Source organism: Notamacropus eugenii, chromosome 5, assembly GCF_028372415.1.
Source record: "Notamacropus eugenii isolate mMacEug1 chromosome 5, mMacEug1.pri_v2, whole genome shotgun sequence".
NCBI lineage: Eukaryota > Metazoa > Chordata > Mammalia > Diprotodontia > Macropodidae > Notamacropus > Notamacropus eugenii.
The window spans coordinates 328,128,151-328,147,511 of NC_092876.1; the positions used below are offsets into that span (position 1 = coordinate 328,128,151).

Below are 19,361 nucleotides of genomic sequence, written 5' to 3' on the forward strand. Positions count from 1 at the left end.
CATCATGCCCCCCACCCTGCTTATCCCCTTCTCCCCCACTTTCCTGTATTGTAAGATAGGTTTTCATACCAAAATGAGTGTGCATTTTATTCCTTCCTTTAGTGGAATGTGATGAGAGTAAGCTTTATGTTTTTCTCTCACCTCCTCTCTTTATCCCTCCACTAATAAGTCTTTTGCTTGCCTCTTTTATGAGAGATAATTTGCCCCATTCCATTTCTCCCTTTCTCCTCCCAATATATTTCTCTCTCACTGCTTGATTTCATTTTTTTAAGATATGAGCCCATCCTCTTCAACTCACTCTGTGCACTCTGTCTCTATGTGTCTGTGCATGTGTGCATGTGTGTGTGTGTAATCCCACCCAGTACCCAGATACTGAAAAGTTTCAAGAGTTACAAATATTGTCTTTCCATGTAGGAATGTAAACAGTTCAACTTTAGTAAGTCCCTTATGACTTCTCTTTGCTGTTTACCTTTTCATGCTTCTCTTCATTCTTGTGTTTGAAAGTCAAATTTTCTTTTCAGCTCTGGTCTTTTCATCAAGAATGCTTGAAAGTCCTCTAGTTCATTGAAAGACCAGTTTTTCCCCTGAAGTATTATACTCAGTTTTGCTGAGTAGGTGATTCTTGGTTTTAGTCCTAGTTCCTTTGACTTCTGGAATATCATATTCCATGCCCTTTGATCCCTTAATGTAGAAGCTGCTAGATCTTGTGTTATCCTGATTGTATTTCCACAATACTTGAATTGTTTCTTTCTAGCTGCTTGCAATATTTTCTCCTTGACCTGGGAACTCTGAAATTTGGCCACAATGTTCCTAGGAGTTTCTCTTTTTGGATCTCTTTCAGGCGGTGTTCTGTAGATTCCTTGAATATTTATTTTGCCCTCTGGTTCTAGAATCTCAGGGCAGATTTCCTTGATAATTTCATGAAAGATGATGTCTAGGATCTTTTTTTGATCATGGCTTTCAGGTAGTCCCATAATTTTTAATTGTCTCTCCTGGATCTATTTTCCAGGTCAGTTGTTTTTCCAATGAGATATTTCACATTATCTTCCATTTTGTCATTCTTTTGGTTTTGTTTTGTGATTTCTTGGTTTCTCATCAAGTCATTAGCCTCCATCTGTTCCATTCTAATTTTGAAAGAACTATTTTCTTCAGTGAGCTTTTGAACCTCTTTTTCCATTTGGCTAATTCTGCTTTTGAAAGCATTCTTCTCCTCATTGGCTTTTTGAACCTCTTTTGCCAATTGAGTGAGCCTATTTTTCAAGGTGTTATTTTCTTCAGCATTTTTTTGGGTCTCCTTTAGCAGGGTGCTGACCTGCTGTTCATGCTTTGACTGCATGTCTCTCATTTCTCTTCCCAGCTTTTCCTCTACCTCTCTAACTTGATTTTCAAAATCCTTTTTGAGCTCTTCCATGGCTTGAGCCCATTGAGTGGGCTGGGATATAGAAGCCTTGACTTCTGTGTCTTTGCGTGATGGTAAGCATTGTTCTTCCTCATCAGAAAGGAAGGGAGGAAATGCCTGTTCACCAAGAAAGTAACCTTCTATAGTCTTATTTCTTTTCCCTTTTCTGGGCATTTTCCCAGCCAGTGACTTGACTTCTGAATATTCTCTTCACACCCACTTCGCCTCCTGATCCTCCCAGCCAGAGCCTGGGGTCTGAGATTCAAATGCTGCTTGCCAGCCTCAGGGCTTTTGGTGGGGGCAGGGCTGCTATTCAGTGTGAGATTAAGTTCAGGTGCTCAGGTGGGGGCAGGGCCGCCTCTCAGGCTCAGTTCCCTCAGGGAGTTTATGCAGAGACCTTCAACAATGGATCCAGGCTCCTGCCTGCTTTGGGAGCCCCAGTCTGCTCCCACCTTCGCTTTTGCCTCCCGAGGGGGCCTGAGTTATGGGGGCACCCCACTCCCCTCTCGACCCGCCAAAGAGACCCTCTCACCGACCCCCGTCACCTGTGGGTGGAGGGACCCGTGCGGCCGCTGGAGATCTCGTCCCTGAAGCCCGCTCGGATCTGCTCATCTCGGTGCCACAGCAGCGGCAGGGCTGTACTTGGCTCCCAGTCCACAGCTCCCAGTCCGCGGTGCCCAGTCCGCGGTGCCCAGTCCGCGGCGCAAAGGACCTTTTGCGAGAGGTTTGCAGGTCCCTCTGGAACAGAAATCTCCTTCGCTCCAATGTTCTGTGGCCTCTTGTCCTGCAGAATTCGCAGTGAGTTGCTATTTACAGATGTTCTATGGATTGTGGGTTCGGAGCTATGTGTATGTGCGTCTTTCTACTCCGCCATCTTGGCTCCGCCCCCCCCCTCCAGTTCTTTTTCTAAAACAGAAAGTGCTATTCTTAATAGTTTTGTACACATGTAAGAATTATTTTCTCTCTCTTTGCTTTGGAGATAAACCTAGGAGTGGAATAATGGGTTCTGATGCTGTGTATCCTGTAACCATGTAGGTTAAATGTGCCCACATGAGTCTGTCTAGATGTGGCTCAAAGAGAGGCATGAATAGATTTCTCTATTCTCCTCCACCCACTCTTCTCCAATTAAGACTTTGATTCTTGCCAGAGGGGAAGGCAGGAGGTTGGGGCCAGATGCTGGCCACTCTATTCTCCTTAGAGGGAGGAAGTACTAGATGAGAGCTATATCTATTCATCCCTGACTCAAATATTATTAGTCCTGTGGAAATAATTTTTACATTCAAGATGAGCACCTGATCACTGTCCTTTAAGAGACAAGGGGCACCCCCCAAGCTCTATATCCAAGGCTTAATTCCCTTCCCACCAAATTCCAGTTCCACAAAGAACACATATAGCAAAAAGTAAATAAACTCATTTATCCAAGCTGATAGCAAACAGAAATAAGAGAAAGTTGCAGATGACAATATATACCAGATAATACACCATGAATGAGTTCTATTGGGAGCCAATAATCTCAGATCAACCAGGAGAGAGTAAGAGTTTCAGATCTCAACCAAAGGGAAATTCCCTTTGTGGTAAAAATAGCATCCCATTACAATCATATACCATTATCTGTTCAGGCCAATTAATGGGTATTCCTTTAGGTTCCAGTTCTTTTTCTAAAACAGAAAGAGCTATTCTTAATAGTTTTGTACACACATAAGAGAGCCTGGAACCTTCTGACTCCTCTCTTCTAGTAGGAAGTCAGAAGATCAGTATTGGTGTTCTCCCAAGCTCTCACTATTGACGTTCCTTACACAGGCATGGGGCATTGAGTAATCAGTCTTTGCTAATGAAAAGGACCTTATGCAAACTGATTTTGAGCAATGGGTTACAGTGATACAATTAGGTAAAAAGCTATGCACAACTTAGTAACTTTGGAGGGGCTGGGGGGGGGAGGTGGTTAATTCCAAATTGTTTTCCAAAATGGCTGGACCATACCAAGGGTACATCAATGTGCTTGTTTTCCTGCAGCTCAACATACATTTGTTGGTTGTTTGGGGTTTTTTGAGTGTTGGTTGGGTTGGTTGGGGTTTTTTTCCCTCTTTGCCTGATTGGTACAATATGGAATCTCAGAGTTGCTTTAATTCTAATTTCTTTAATTATTAATGATTTGTAGTATTTTTTTCATGCAAGAGTAATTACTTTTAGATTTGACTTTTTTTTTTAAAACTATTCATATCTTTTGACCACTTATCAATTAGGGAATGGGTCATATTCTTATAAATTTGCATCAATCATTATGTATCTTGGAAATGAGATCTTCATCAGAAATTTGCTGCAAAGATTTTTGATGGAAGAGCTTTGGAAACTGGAAAGTACACCATAAATGTGATTTATTATTATAACAATTATATTATTTCAGGAGACCATTAGTGAAATTTTTTTCTTTAGCTTGGGGGGAAAATCTCTAGACTTTTTAAGGAGTCACTTCTCTTGCCCAAGCAAACACCAACAAAAAAACCAAAACAACTTACTTTTCGTGTACTTGAATGCCTACTGTGTAAAAGGCAAGAACTGGACCAAGAACAGAACCTTGGGGAATGCAAACCTTTAGATTTGAGGAGGAAAAAGAAGGGCCTACAAAGGAAAACAGTGGAGTCACCAGAGAAAAGGGTAAGTTAAAATATTACACAGTGTCATCTAAGCTCAGGATTCCAGGCAAAAAGTTGTCAATAGAATTAGATTAAGGAAGAGAAATGGGGAGGGGAAGCCAGGTGAATTTGAAGCTTAGTATGACACAGTTGACTTTCAAGGGAAAGAAGGTTCAGGCATATAGTGAATATGGTAGATAGATTGGAAGAGGTTTAGGAAGAAAAGGTGGTGAGGACATGTAGGCAGTATGTTTTGAGAAGTTTGATAGTAGAAGGAAGAAGATAGATATGACAGCAAATTGAAGTGTTACTAATTTGAGCAAAGGATTTTTTTTCCAAGAAAAGAATACTTAAAAACAAGAAGGACACGGTGGAAAAGAAGTGAACAAACTTTGGTATTATCATGAATTTCTTTTTTAGCTCTTTTTCCATATTAAATCAATTGTCACAGAATCTCAGAGATGGAAGATACCTCAATAATCATCTAGTTCAATCCATACCTGAATAAGAGTCCCCTCTACAACATATGTAATAGTCTTCTAGCCACCTCTTACAAACTGCCTTCCATCTCTGACATCTTGAAACTTCCATTGGAATTTGAAAGTGCATGATTAGTAATCAAACTGAACAGTCTTTTATTTTTCCTTTTTCATCTTCACCTTTTAAGCCTTCTCCTGAAGATCTCTGATGAGGAGATCACTGCTTCTAGAAGCAGGCCATTCCACTTTTGGATAGTTGTAATTGTTAGGAACTTTTTGACAACAAGCCTAAATTTACTTCTCTGCCACTTTCATCCATTGCTCCTAAAAGTGTTTTCTGGGGCCTGACAGAAGTCCATTCCCTTTGCACCATAGCAATCCTTCAGATACTTGAAGTCAGTTCTCAGTTTGATCCTCATTCACTTCTCTTTTTTCTTTCATAAATTACTAGCCCAATATCTTTTTATTAAATTTTATTTTATTTTCAAATGAAGATCTACCTTCTCTTCCTTCCCTTATCTCCCCTCCTCATTGAGAAAACAAGAAAAACAAAATCCCCATTAGAAACGTATTGTAAAACAAAATAAATTCCTATGCTGTTCATTTCCAGAAGAATATATCTCAATCTTAGACCAATGTATTTTGAGTGAATTTAAATTGAGTTGAGAAAACACTGATATTGTCCACTGCCCATTGTCCAATTCCAATGCCCATCCCCATAAAGAAGAATTTGAGGTCTACAAGGAATCCATCTCCCATTTTGTTTTTTGTCATCACTCCATAAGCCAACTGGAAATGATCAAGATATCTCATATAATTGTCAATGTCCTTCCACAAATACAGCACATGAGACTATCCATTCTGTTGAAGGCCTTTCTGGCTTTCTCCTGATATTCAGAGGGTCCAGGGAAGCAGTTTAGCTATCAACCATTCCTTACCCATATCTTGTGACCAACCATTCTCTACTTTCAATCAAAGATTTTCCTGATCCTTCTGTGATCTTTCCCACTGACAACAGTTATTTCCATTGGAATGACTTCCAAATTCAGGAAGTAAAACTCATCAGCTAAACATCCATAGTCTTCTTCATAATCTTGTAAACTTATTCTACCCCCCAGACTTCACACATTGGAAGTACTTTGGGCCCTGCATCCTCTCCACCTGACTGGCCTGTTCATCCCAGAACCTTCATTTTAAGGAGGAGGCCAAGTCCATCATGTCTTCATTCCTCTCCAGGCTGCACTCCTTGACTCTCCTGGACTTTCTCTACAGTGGCCAAGGTATAGGATACCTTCATTCCCACCCACATTTCCAGTTCCTTTTTATGTGTTGTCTTCCTCCGTTAGACTATAAATTGCTTGAGGACAGAGACTTCTCTCTTCTCCTTGTATTTATATCCCCAGAACTTAGCACAGTGCCTAGAACATAGGAACACAGTGGGTGCTTAATAAATCCTTGTGCCTTGTAGACTTGACTTGACATCTTTGACTCCTACTCTTTGAAGTTCTTCACTTTTAAAATTTGTTACAATCTCCTCAAATCCACCATGCACCTCCCTAAGGCACTCTGTGTGATCATCAAACTGAGTCTTCAGATACTGTCATACTCTATATGTTATGCTACTATGTAGCTGCACTGGTAGAATAGTTATATTAACAAAATGGATTTTTGCTTTCAAAGGAAGTTGTTGTTCAGTTGTTTCAGTCGTGTCCAACTGTTTTGGATCCCATTTGGGGTTTTCTTGACAGAGATACTAGAGATACTAGTGTTTTGTTATTTCCTTCTTCAGCTCATTTTACAGGTGAGGAAACTGAAGCAAACAGGGTTAAGTGACTTGCTCAAGATAACATAGCTAAGAGGTGTCTGAGGTCATATTTGAACTCAGGAAGATGAGTCTTCCTGACCCTAGGCCCACCACTCTATCCACTATGCTACCTACCCGCCCAGGAATGGAAACTTAGTCATTAAGCAAGTTTTGCAGTTTTCTGAAGGCAATCCAGTAAACTCTCCTCACCATTCCCATCTTCCACCCCTGTTCAATTCTAGGTCCAACTGGCTGTCCATGCTTGACCTAAATTTACCTATTGATGGACAATCTCTATAGTTTGTCTGTTCAAATGTATTCTATAATCTGGGGAGGAAGTATCCTTTATCCACTTGGCCTTTCATCTGTGGATGGTCAAACCAAGATCTTTCGGGAAGTTACACATCTCTTTTAGGAAATTCTGCAATATTCTGGGGCTTGATACAACCAACACAATGTCACTGGAGCATCTGGAAGACCTCATTAACCACAGGGAATCCCTCTTCAACTTAGACTCTTTACTGGATCTCTTCATAACTATGGTGAACATTTCTTTCATTATGCCTTTTCTAACCTAGCAGATTTACATATGTGTACGTGTGTATGTGTGTGTGTTAGGTCAATATTAAGTTGAGTCTGTAGTTCCCAAATACATAAAAATTAGGGTGGAATGGAAGAAGGTAGCATGGAACTGAATAATCACTAATCAAACCCCCCAAAAGAAGGTAAACCATTTATGAGCCCCTCATTAGTGGTCTCCCTATGAAATCATTGCATATATTTTGCATTTATGTGTATATGTTGTTTCCCACTTACAGAATATAAGTTCTTTGGCAACAGAAACTGCTTTATTTTTATCTATATGTCCCCAATGACTAGTGTAGTCACTAGCACATAATAGATATTTAAATGCTTGTTGAAAAATTAAGTGAATAACGGAAAGCTAGGTGGTGCAGCGGATAGAGCATTGATCCTAGAGTCAAGAAGACTCATCTTTCTGAGCTTAAATCTGACTTCAGACATTTCAGTGTGACCCTGGACAAGTTACTTAACCCTGTTTGCCTCAGTTTCCTCATCTGTAAATGAACTGGAGAAGGAAATGGCAAACCACTCCAGTATCTGCCAAGAAACCCCCAAATGGAGTCCCAAAGAGTTAAACATTACTAAACAGCAACAAATTGGAAAACTGACAGAAGTTGTGTACAGGACAAGGGCAGATGAAATTAGGGAGAATGGAGTAAACACATGGTGAAAGGGTGAGATAGGAAATAAGTATCTAATTATAGATGAATGCTTGGCTAACCAAAGCTCTGGGACCATAATGGCTAGGTTATTCTTAGCCCAGGGAGATGGAAGACCCTTCCAGAGGATGGAAATTATATCTGTGAATACATTTTTACTGGACTCCATGTTGTGGGAGTTATAAGGAAAGAAACATTGGATTGAGAGTGGGCAGAGATGCTGTCCTGGGTCATAAATTTAGAACTGAAAGGGATATTAGAAACTGTCTAATCCAATCTCCTCATTTTATAGATGAGAAAATTGAGGCATATAGTGATTAAGTGACTTGCCCAAGGTCATACAGCAAATAAATGACAGAGTTGGGTTTTGAGCCTACATCTCCTGATTCTAATTTGAGCACACTTTCCGCTGTACTACGCTATCGGTCCATCTGGGGACACAAGACTAACAAACATGACACATGAATAAAACAGCAAAAGATAGTATATATTCCAGAGCTCAACTGAATGACCCCAAGTACAGGAAGACTTCAGAGAAATGAAAGGTCACTGTGGAGTCAGGGAATGACTTTTCCTCACCATGGAGGAAACAGGACTTAAGCTGTTGGCAAGTCCAGGCATCCTGCTCCCTAAGTAAAACAGCTAGCAGATGTCACTGCATTATAAACCCCAGCATCCCTTGCTTGGGTCTGATCCACAGAGCCTGATGCCACAGACTGCCAGGGCTGGTTAAGTCTTTTCCCTCTCTCCACCTGGTCAAACTCTATCCAACCTTCAGAGCCCAACTCAAATCCTATTTCTCCCAGGGAAACTTCCAGGCTATTTAAGCACATTCAGATTTTCCCTTTCTCTGGGTTCTCATAGCACAACTTTTCTGTATCATTCCTTTAAGTACTTCCTTCCATAGCATTTTGGCTTTTTCTCTAATCATTCCATTCTTGGCAGCTTTATTTTCTCAATGCTCTAAACTCCCTCATGACAGGGCTCTGTCTTCTCCTTTTCCTATTTCTCCCTCTAGACTGGGCATGTGGTAAATCTTCAATACTGATGTTGACGATAGTAATACACTTTGCTTGCCCTGTTGGGCTCCCATTCCAGATGGAATTAACAATATACAACTGAATATTTCATAGGGAAAATGAAGACTTTATTCCAAGGGGAGACTGGGTGACCATTTATCCTGTCATTTAAGGAGAAGCTCATAAAATTATTTCTCTGGTCTGGGACTTTACCTTGGTTAACTCTGGGATACATTGTATTTTTACCTTGTTCAAGTAAAAATGCCTTTCAGAGGGACAATTCAGTGAACTATTATAGTCAAGGACACCTTAGTATGAATTAGCCTAGAGGCTTCATGTCATATTGAAGAAGTCAGGATGAATGAAGTTCAAATCTTACCTCTCATATATATTGGCTATTAGACTCTGAGAACATCATTTAGCCTCTCAATGATTCAGGCAACTACTTAAGACCATAAATTGCAGAGAAGGTACTGAACTGTACTGGGATAGAACCTCCATACATCAATGAAATCATAGATTTAGATGGAGAAAAATTACCTTATTACAATGTAGGAATTCTAAAAGATCTGAGACTCAAATGATCTTAGAGATCATCTAGTCCAACTCCTCCTTCATCTTACAGTTGAGGAAATTGAAGCCCATAGATGGGAAGTTGCCTGTCCAAGGTCATATAGGCATAGAAAGCATTAAATTCAAGTCTCTGGACAGCAAACCCAATGCCTTCTATTACACAGCATCATTGACAGCTGACTAGATATAAAGAAAATACTAAGAGAGTGGTAATTTTAATGAAGAGAGAGAGAAATAATTCTTGGCATCTAGAGCACTGTCCTAGAACATTAGCAAATGGCAGAAGGTCACAGGATGACTGGGGATGGGGATTGGAAAGGGGCACAAACATAGGGAGGTGGTTGTCAAAAGGGGAAATGGGCTGACCCAAAGGCCAACTCCATCCAATGACACCATTTTGCACAGCACCAACTGACCTTGCCTACACAAATAAACTGCATCTGCCTCCCTCCAGGAACGAATCTCAGAAAACTATGATTCCTTTTGAGGTAAGTCGGCATTGTCCGGAAGTGCCTGCTCATACCTCGGTGTGGGGGCTTCCTTGTTTTGTACAATCCAACACTTCCCTGAGAATGCCGATCATTGTCTCCTTAAGCTTGAACACTGTCCTGCCTAGCTGAGGCAGGAAACGACAAAGGGATTTTGAAGCTGGGCCGAGTGTTTATCTTCCTTATCAGCCAAAGGAAGAGTATGGGAAGCTGTATGCTGTGCTCTCCCTGGCCTCCTGTCATATAATTATAATACATGGCCATGGGTCTGGCTGTGAGTTAGGCAAAATTGGCACCCTCCATCTCCCCTTTCCTCCTTCATATTGCTATCTTATCTCCAAGTACCAAGTAGGTTCACAGTACTCAGAGTCTGCCCTGTCTTCTGGACCTCTTTCTTCCTCCCTGACCCTTAATGAAACTTGCTCCAAGTTGGAATTGTCAAAGGGAGAGAATTTCCTAGAACCATGCATTTTAGAGTTGGAAAGGAGCTTGGAGTTCATTTATGCTAACCAACTCATTTTATACATGATGGAACTGAGGCTTGGAGACGGGAAATGCTGGTTCCAAGGTTATAGGACTATCAGACAACAGGGCTAAGACTAGAATTCAGGTCTTATGATGCCCAGACCAATCAATTTTCACATAAAAACAGTTCACACTGAGGGATTCATGATCAGCAATGATTTAATGGATTTTCCAAGGGTTCTTTCATGGGGGCCTTAAAAGTTAATTCAAAGGAATGAATCTCTAGTCATAAAATTTTGGGCAATATCACAGAAAACAGGAAGATTCAACTGAGTTGCCTATAGGAAACTGAAGTACCTTCAAGGATCCCAAACTGCCTCCCTTTGCCAAAGCCTGTAGCAGCATTCTCTCTGTCATGCTATAAGCTTCTGATGAGATACCACCAGTATTTCATATCAATTAAAATCACTATAAATTCAAAAATCATTGTCAACTTTAATGCCCCATGGACTTAAAGGGGCTGCAGTATGTCACCACTGATAATTTGTGCCTAGCACAGGGACAATAATAGGGATTCTTATTTATATAAGTGCTTCGAGCTTTAAAGAGTTGCTGTCTCACAATAAACTCAGTAGACAAGTGGAACACATTGTTATCTCCATTTTAGATTTTATTTCTCTGGTCTGAAGGCTTTACCATAGCTAACTTCAGGATATGTTGCATTATATCTCATTCAAATAAAAGTGCCTTTGCAAGGGACAGTGCACTGAATTATTGTAAGTCATGAACGTTTCAGTACGAAAGATGGCCCATTATCTCCATCAAGAAATAGAGGGATAGAAAGGGTAAGTGATTTGTCAATAGGCATAGAGATAGTGAAAAGCTAGAATTCCAAGTCCACCTCCTTGCATAAATATTTGTGTTGAATGTTTGTTGAATGAGTTTGGAATGAATTGAGAATATAATGGATTGAAGGAAGTTGGAGTGGTTATTTAAGGCATAATTGAAGATATGTTTGATGAGAAAAAGGCGCATGTGGATAACAGCACGAGTATTTTATATTGGTGCCCTAGACATACAAAAAGAACATGGTAAAGGTCTCTGGTAATCTGGATAGACCTATGAAGAACTGATGACATCTAGATGCATAGAGCACTGGGCCTGAAGTCAGGAAGATTTGAATTCAAATTCTGCCTGAGACACTTAGTAACTCTGTGAAGTGGGACAAGTTACTTAACCACTGTCTGCCTCTTTCTCCTCATCTGTGAAATGGGAAAAATAATAGCACCTACCTCATAATATTGTTGTGAAGCTCATATGATATAATATATGTAAAATACATTGCAAAACCTTAAAGCTCTATGTAATTGCTATTTGTCATTATTATGAATAATAATATAATCAAGTGCAGTACAGGATATGAAGACCTAGAGGATTTGTAATTTGTATGGTGAGTATGTGAAATAAGAAAAATCACTTGGAATATCAAAATAAAGATAAACAATTGGAAGAAATAATTGTTGGACTGAGGAGGGCATTTGTTAGAATTTATTAGAATTAATACAAATCTGTGAGGTAGCAACCTACTCCATCTCCAGATGGTTCTAACCTACCTGACCTGGAAACCCATAGCAGAGAGGTAATTCTGGGAAATAATCATTTAGAGGTCTCTTGCAAAAGTATCTTACTTACCTAATCAAATTCTGCTGCTGATGGACTGTCAAAGAGGAAAGGATATAACAAACAAATTCACAGTCAGGATTAGAGGCCTTAAGTGGCTTCCTAAGATAGTTGTGTTTATAAAGTGATAGACCCTTGGGGGAAGCCTTCATAGATTTCACAGAATGTTAGAAAGGATTGGGATCTTGTCTAATCCTATACTCTCACTTTAAAAATGGGGAAACTGAGACTCAGACACAGGAAATGACATTATTAGATATTCTTAGCGGTCCTATTTATCGCCCTTCAAATCATTCTCTCTGTTGTTTGTAAATGACTTCATTCTATCTATTTGTAGGGTTAGCCCCATGTCCTCCAAGTGTCCAAACTGCCAGAGTTCCTGAAGGGATCCTGTGGTCTAGATGAGATTAAATCCACAAAAACAATATTTCTCTGAAGAAGAAAGAGAAGTTGTTGGAAAAGCAAAGGCCTGTGATGGGAAGGGTTTCCCGGAGAGCCAGTGGGTAACTTCCTCCAAGGGAAGCTATGGAGATGGGCAGTTCCTCTCTGAGACCAGACAACAGGGAATTGGGGGCCTCCAGCTATTCCTGCTTGGACCAAACCTGTCATTGCTAGTTGCTGAGTGTCTGAGACAGCAGGCTCTTAGCCTGCAAGCATTGTTCAGTCAAAACAGCCTGGCTTAAAAATATCCCCTATGTACATAAGAGATAAATATCCAGGGTATTATCCTATGTAATATTGGAAAGCACAGCTCACATTGACTATCTCTAGTCAGATTTGTCAGACCAGACATTTTGATTGTAAATTTTTGGATAAATTATTTTCACATCAGACATTCCACACCAACTACATGAGAAGTTTCCCCTTAAGGTGTTGTGATACAGAAAATGTGAAGGGGACGGGGAAAAAATAGTAATTATTCAATAAGCATTTAAGTACCTACCATGGGCCAGTCACTGAGCTAAGCAGTGTCCAAAGTGTTGAGTGCTGGGGATACAAATAAGAAAAAGATATTCCCTGCCCTCAAGAAGCTTCAATCTAACAGGGGAATGTGGAGAGTGGCACAAAGGTCACCAAGGGGCTTTTAACTCTTCTCTACTATCGATGACGATTATTCTTGGTTTTAGTTGTTTTTGTTGTTGCAGTTTAGTCTTTTCAGTCATGTCCAACTCTTTGTGACCCCATTTGGATTTTTCTTGGCAAAGATACTAAAGTAGTTTGCCGTTTCCTTCTCCAATTCGTTTTACCGATGAAGAAACCAAAGCAAATGGGGTTAAGTGACTTGACCAGCGTCACAGTAAATGCCTGAAGCCAGATTTGAATTCATGAAGATGAATCTTTCTGATGCTAAGCCCAGTGTTCTATCCACTACATCATCTAACTATCTATTCTTGGTCTTATAGATCTTTAATATTACTTATAGATAGATATTACTTATCATTTTTGGGAAAACTCTATTCCTGTGTTTTATATTGTTTTTAATAGGAATGATAGTTGTATTTTGTCAGAAGTTTTTTATGCATTGAAAATTGAAACTATCATATGATTTTCTTTAATTTTATTATTGATATGGTCAATTATGTTTATAGTTTTCCAATATGAAACCAACCTTACATTCCTGGTATAATTTCAGCCTAGTTATAGTGGATGATATGTGTGACTGTGACTACAATCTGCTTGCTAGAATTTTATTTTAAAATTTTACAACAATATTCACTAGTGAAATTGATCTGTAGTTTTCTTTCTCTATTTTGACTGTCCCTGGTTTAGGTATTAAGACCACATTCATGTCGTAAAGAAACTTAATAGCATTTCTTCTTTACCTTTTTTTTTCCAGGGAATATATGTAGTATTTGAATTAATTGTTCTTTAAATGTTTGGTAAAATTCACTTGTAAATCCATCAGGATAGGTTTTTTCCTTTGGGAGTCCATCTATAGCTTGTTCAATTTTTTTCCTAGGAGAAGATTGTTTAAGTATCCTATTCCATATGTTATTAATCTGTGAAATTTATACTTTTGCAAAATATAATTTTATATTTTGTAAATATTCATCCATTTCATTTAGATTATCAGTTTTATTGGCATGGAGTGGGCAAAAAGTCTCTAATAGTAGCTTTTATTTCTTTTTCATTGATTTTGAATTGATTTTTATATTGGTAATTCAGTTTTCTTCTTTCCTTTTAAAAATCAAATTAGCTAATTCCTTATATATTTTATTAAGATGTCTTTTTTAAAGCTCCTAGTTTATTTATTAATTCAGTGTAGTTGTTTTACTTTTAACTTTGTTTATTTCTTTGATTTTGAAGATTTATATTTTTAGTGTTTAATTGAAAATTTTTAATTTGTTGGTTTTCTGGGGGGTTTTTATAGTTATATGTCCAATTCATTGATGTGCTCTTTCTTTTATTCATTAAAAAACAAATTTAGAACTGTAAATTTTCTACTACATATTGTTTTGGCTTCATCCCACAAGTTTTGGCATCCTGTCTCATTACTGACATTATCTTTACTGAAAATATGATTTATATGATTTCTTCTTTGTCTCACTCATTCTTTAGGATTAGGCTATTTAGTTTTCGATGAATTTTTAACATACATTCCAAAAACCCTTTACTGAGCATAATTTTTATTACATTGTGATCAGAAAAATATGTATTTAAAATGTCTGCTTTTCTTCACTTATTTGTGAGGTTTTTGTGCCCTAATACATGATCAATTTTGTGAAGGTGTCATATTCAGCTGAGAATAGCTACATTTCTTTCTATCTCATTCAATACTCTCAAGAGAGCTTTCAGAGCTGCAGAGAAGGAAGAGCGAGCCGTAGTCACTGCTCCTGCCGAGGTCCGCTCCCCAGGCCCCAGTTTCAGAATGACTTCAGGTGCTTTGTTTCCAAGCCTAGTCCCAGGCTCCCAGGGCTCATCCAGCAAATACTTGGTGGAGTTTCAAGCAGGAAAATGTCATTGAAAGGAACTACAGTTACCCCAGATAAACGGAAAGGGCTTGTATACATTCAGCAAACTGATGATTCCCTCATTCATTTCTGTTGGAAGGATAAGACTTCTGGGAATGTAGAAGATGACTTAATTATTTTTCCAGATGACTGTGAATTTAAGCGAGTACCTCAGTGCACTACTGGTAGAGTATATGTACTAAAGTTCAAGGCAGGATCAAAGTGACTCTTCTTTTGGATGCAGGAGCCTAAGACTGAGAAGGATGAAGAACATTGCAGGAAAGTAAATGAATATTTGAATAATCCACCTATGCCAGGAGTTCTGGGTGCAAGTGGAAGTGGAGGCCATGAACTTTCAGCACTTGGAGGTGAAGGTGGTTTGCAGAACCTTCTGGATAGCATGAGTCATAACCAGCTTATGCAACTTATTGGACCAGCTGGCTTGGGAGGACTTGGTGGGCTTGGTGCACTGACAGGTCCTGGTCTGGTTAGCTTACTGGGGAGTGGAGGGCCTCCAATGAGCGGCTCTTCGTCAAGCTCCCGAAGCCAGTCAGCATCTGTAACCCCATCTTCCACCGCTTCTTCCGCTCGTGCTACACCAGCACCCAGTGCTCAAGCAATTGCCTCTGCAACTAGTCCAAGCCCTGCACCGAGTTTAGGTAATGGAACCAGCACAGCAACAAGCCCAACCCAGCCCATTCAACTGAGTGACCTTCAGAACATTTTAGCTACTATGAATGTGCCATCTGGGGCAGGAGGCAGACAGCAAGTTGACTTGGCCAGTGTACTAACTCCAGAGATCATGGCTCCTATTCTGGCCAATGCTGAAGTCCAAGAGCAATTGCTGCCTTATCTTCCCTCTGGAGAATCTCTTCCACAGACTGCAGAAGAGATTCAGAACACATTGACCTCTCCTCAGTTTCAGCAGGCTTTAAGTATGTTCAGTGCTGCCTTAGCCTCAGGACAGCTGGGCCCACTTATGAGTCAGTTTGGTTTACCAACTGAAGCTGTAGATGCAGCAAATAAGGGTGATGTTGAAGCATTTGCCAAAGCCATGCAGAACAATGCCAAGTCAGACCAAAAGGAAGGAGATGCAAAGGACAAGAAAGACGAAGAGGAAGACATGAGTTTAGATTAAATTATTTGCTGTCTTTTAAGATATTGGAAATTCTTGGTAATTAAGTGACTGCAGTAGTGTCACTAGTTTATTGCATACACTCATGCCTACATTCAGCCTACAAAATAAAGGACTTTTCTTTTATCTGCCAAAAAAAAAAAGAGAGAGAGAGTTTTCATACTAACTTTCTAAAATTTTACTTATCTTTTAATTTCTTTCTTATTTATTTTATGATTAGATTTATCCAGGTTGGAGAAGGGTAAATTGACTTATCAACATTTTGCTGCTATTGTTTCCTCCTGTAATTTATTTAACTTTTTCTTTAAGAATTAAGATTGTATGCTATGTGGTTTATATATGTTCAGTATTGATGTTAATTTGGATATTTCAAGCAAAATATTGTTTTTCTGTTTATCTCTTTTAATTGAATCTCTTTTTTCGCTTTTGCTTTGTCTAAGATTATAATTGCTACCCCTGCTTTTTTTTTTTACTTCAGCTGTAGTACAATAGATTCTGCTCCAACCTCTTGTTTTAACTCGCTATGTACCTTTCTGTATTGAAAGTATTTCCTGTTAACAACAGTTTGTTGAATTCTGGTTTCTAATATAGTCTCCTATCCACTTTCATTTTATGAGCAAGTTGTTCCATTCACATTCACAGTTATGATCTCTATATATTTCCATCCACATTATTCTCTTATATTTTTCCTTCTCTTTCTTCCACATCTCCAATTTAAGCCTGTTTTGCTTCTGACTAAAACCTCCCTTACACTACCCTCCTCTTATCCCCCACCTTTTCCCTTAATCTCTTTCCTAATGCCTTGTCTGTTGAAGATGAATTCCTATAACCAAATACGTATCTATACTGAACCCTTAAGTGCTGCCTACTTCCCCTTTCATTCCCCCCCCTCTTGTATAAATTCTTCCTTGTACATTACATTTATGTGAGATAATTTTCCACATTCTTCCTTTCCTTTTCCCCTTCTCCCAAAGCATCCCTCTTCTCTACCCTTCCTTTTTCTTTTTTTGAGATCCTCCAAATAATAGAACCACAATTAAGCACCTTATCTAATTAGACTCCTTCCAAGACTCCTGGGTGATGATACATTTCCAAGGAGCTACATATATTATCTCCCCACATAAATCCTATGAAAAATTTACTTTTGATTAGTCTCTTATGATTTGTTTACCTTTCTATGCTTCTCTTAAGTCCTTGAGTGTCTATGAAAATTGTTAAATTTCTACTCAATCTGTTCTTTTCATCAATATCCTCTATTTCATTTACGATCCATTTTTCCCCTCTGGTAGTATTATTCTGTTTTTCTGGCTAAGTTATTTTTGGCTGTGAGTCTATGATTTTTGCCTTCTAGAATATCATATTTCAAGTTCTCCCTTCCTTTATAGTGGTGGCTACTAAGTCTTGTATTATCCTGACTGTAACTCCAAAGCACTTGAATTCTTTCTTTCTTTCTGGCTACTTGCAACATTTTTTCTTTTACCTGGGAGCTCTGAATTTTGGCTCTAATATTCCTCAGAGTTTTCATTTGGGGGTTTCTTTCATAAGGAGACTGGAAGATTCTTTCAATTTCTACTTTGCCCTCTAGTTCTAAGATATCCACACAGTTTTATGATTTCTTAAAATAGGATGCCTGGATTTTTTTGTTGTTTTATTCTTGACTTTGAAGTAGTGTGATGATCTTAAATTCTTTCTCCTTAATCTATTTTCCAGGTCAGTTGCTTTTTCAACATTTTACATTTTCTTCTATTTGGGAGGCTTTTGACTTTTAACAAAAATTTCTTTATGTCTCATGAGCAAACAGTTTCTATAGGATCAATTCTAATTTTTCAAAGTTATTTTCTTCAGTAAGGCTTTGTATCTAATTTACCAAGCAACTAATTCTCCTTTTATATCTTTTTTTTTCCATAGCCGTCATTTGATTTTTAAAATCATCTTTGATTTTGTCTTTAATTCTTCCAGGAATTTTGTTAGACTTTTGTCCAAACTGCACTTTACATTTAGACTTAGTTTGTAGATATTTTCAAGTTGCCTTCTTCTGTGTTTGTGTCTTGAGCTTTCCTATCTCCACAGTAGATCTTTATGGTCAGGTTCTTGGGGGGGACAATTATTCTTTCAGTCAACTCCTTAACTTTGACTTTTACATTAGTGTTGGATTCTGCACACTTCGAGGGGTATGGAAGAGGGTAACAGACTTCTGTGCTTTTACATCCTTCTGCTGCTTTTCACAGCTTAGTCTGGAGGCCTACAAGTTTTCAGTGCTCCCAAATTAGTTACACTTCCAAGTGTAACTTGGGGAGTTTTATTCATTGCCCTCCTGGTCTGCGTTCTGCAATTTCCTGACCCAAGTTTGGGTTGTTGGCTTTTACGTGGTTGATCTTCAGTAGACTGCTGCTTTGCTCAGTCAACACACTGGAAGGTTCTGCATGTTTGGAGTGACTGAATTGCTGGTTCTTCTTTGGTCTGGGACTCTTACCTTGGTTATCTCACTCCAGGCTTAGATGCCGGCCTGAGGACTAGAATTGAATCCCTACTGCTCTACTCTTGGACTCTGAACCATGCAACTACATTTCTGAAACTTGTTCTTTGCTCAATACACAGCTAGGATGTACATCCTTAATTCATAACCTGAAACTGGGCAATGGGCAATAAAACTGCTATATGGCACCCATTCTAGCACCCACCACTAGTTCAGTGATCCCCTTCACTTCAGCAGTTCCTGCCCTGGTATTCCATTTCAGCTTTCTTTCTTTCCCTGGATGCCAAAATGCCCCTTGCAACTGCTTCCACACTTCATTCCTGTCCAGCCCCCCACATCGAGTGTCTGTAGTCTTCTCTGTCTATCTCTTTGTCTGGAAAAATAACTCATGGTGACTTCTTCTTGGCTTTCCCAATCAGTATTCAGTCTGGGTGTTTTCTAGATTGTCATGGAGGAGGTATGCTGGGCAAGCCAAGCAAAAATGCTTCCTATCACTCTGCCATCTTGATTCCATCTCCAAATTCATTTTACAGATGAGGAAACTTTTCTTTCTCATTTCTCTCCTACCACTGTAATATATAAGTACAGTCAAGTAACATGAATCAACCATATCTACAAATATATGCTTCATTCTATACCTGTAGTCTACCACCTCTCTTCTGAGGGGCTGGAGCTAGAGATATGCTTCACCATCAGTTCTTTTAAGGCCCAATTGAATTATGCATTGCAAAATGCTAAAAAAAAAGTTTAAAAAGACTGTTTCAGGGTTGTTTTCTTTTCCTTTGTTGTGGTCATTATGTAAATTGTTTAGTGCCTTGCACATAGTAGGAGCATCATAAAATTACAGTCTAATGGGGGAGTCAACTTTCAAACAACTCTGTTCAAATAGATATAGATGAGATAAATTGGAGATAATCTCAGAGGGAAGGTACAAAGTAGAATTTTAGTTGATACTTGAGGGAAGCCAAGAGATAGAGATGAGTAAGAAGAAAATTTCCCATATATGGAACAACCAGTG

The 19,361-nt window shown here is 39.0% G+C and overlaps 1 long non-coding RNA gene and 1 pseudogene across 6 annotated transcripts in view; one reads left to right on the forward strand and one right to left on the reverse strand.

Moving 5' to 3' along the window:
- LOC140506395 (uncharacterized) overlaps window positions 1-19,361 on the reverse strand; it is a 162,454-nt gene that overhangs the window by 131,898 nt on the left and 11,195 nt on the right. The window lies entirely within an intron of this gene.
- On the forward strand, window positions 14,601-16,015 carry LOC140506393 (proteasomal ubiquitin receptor ADRM1 pseudogene; annotated as a pseudogene).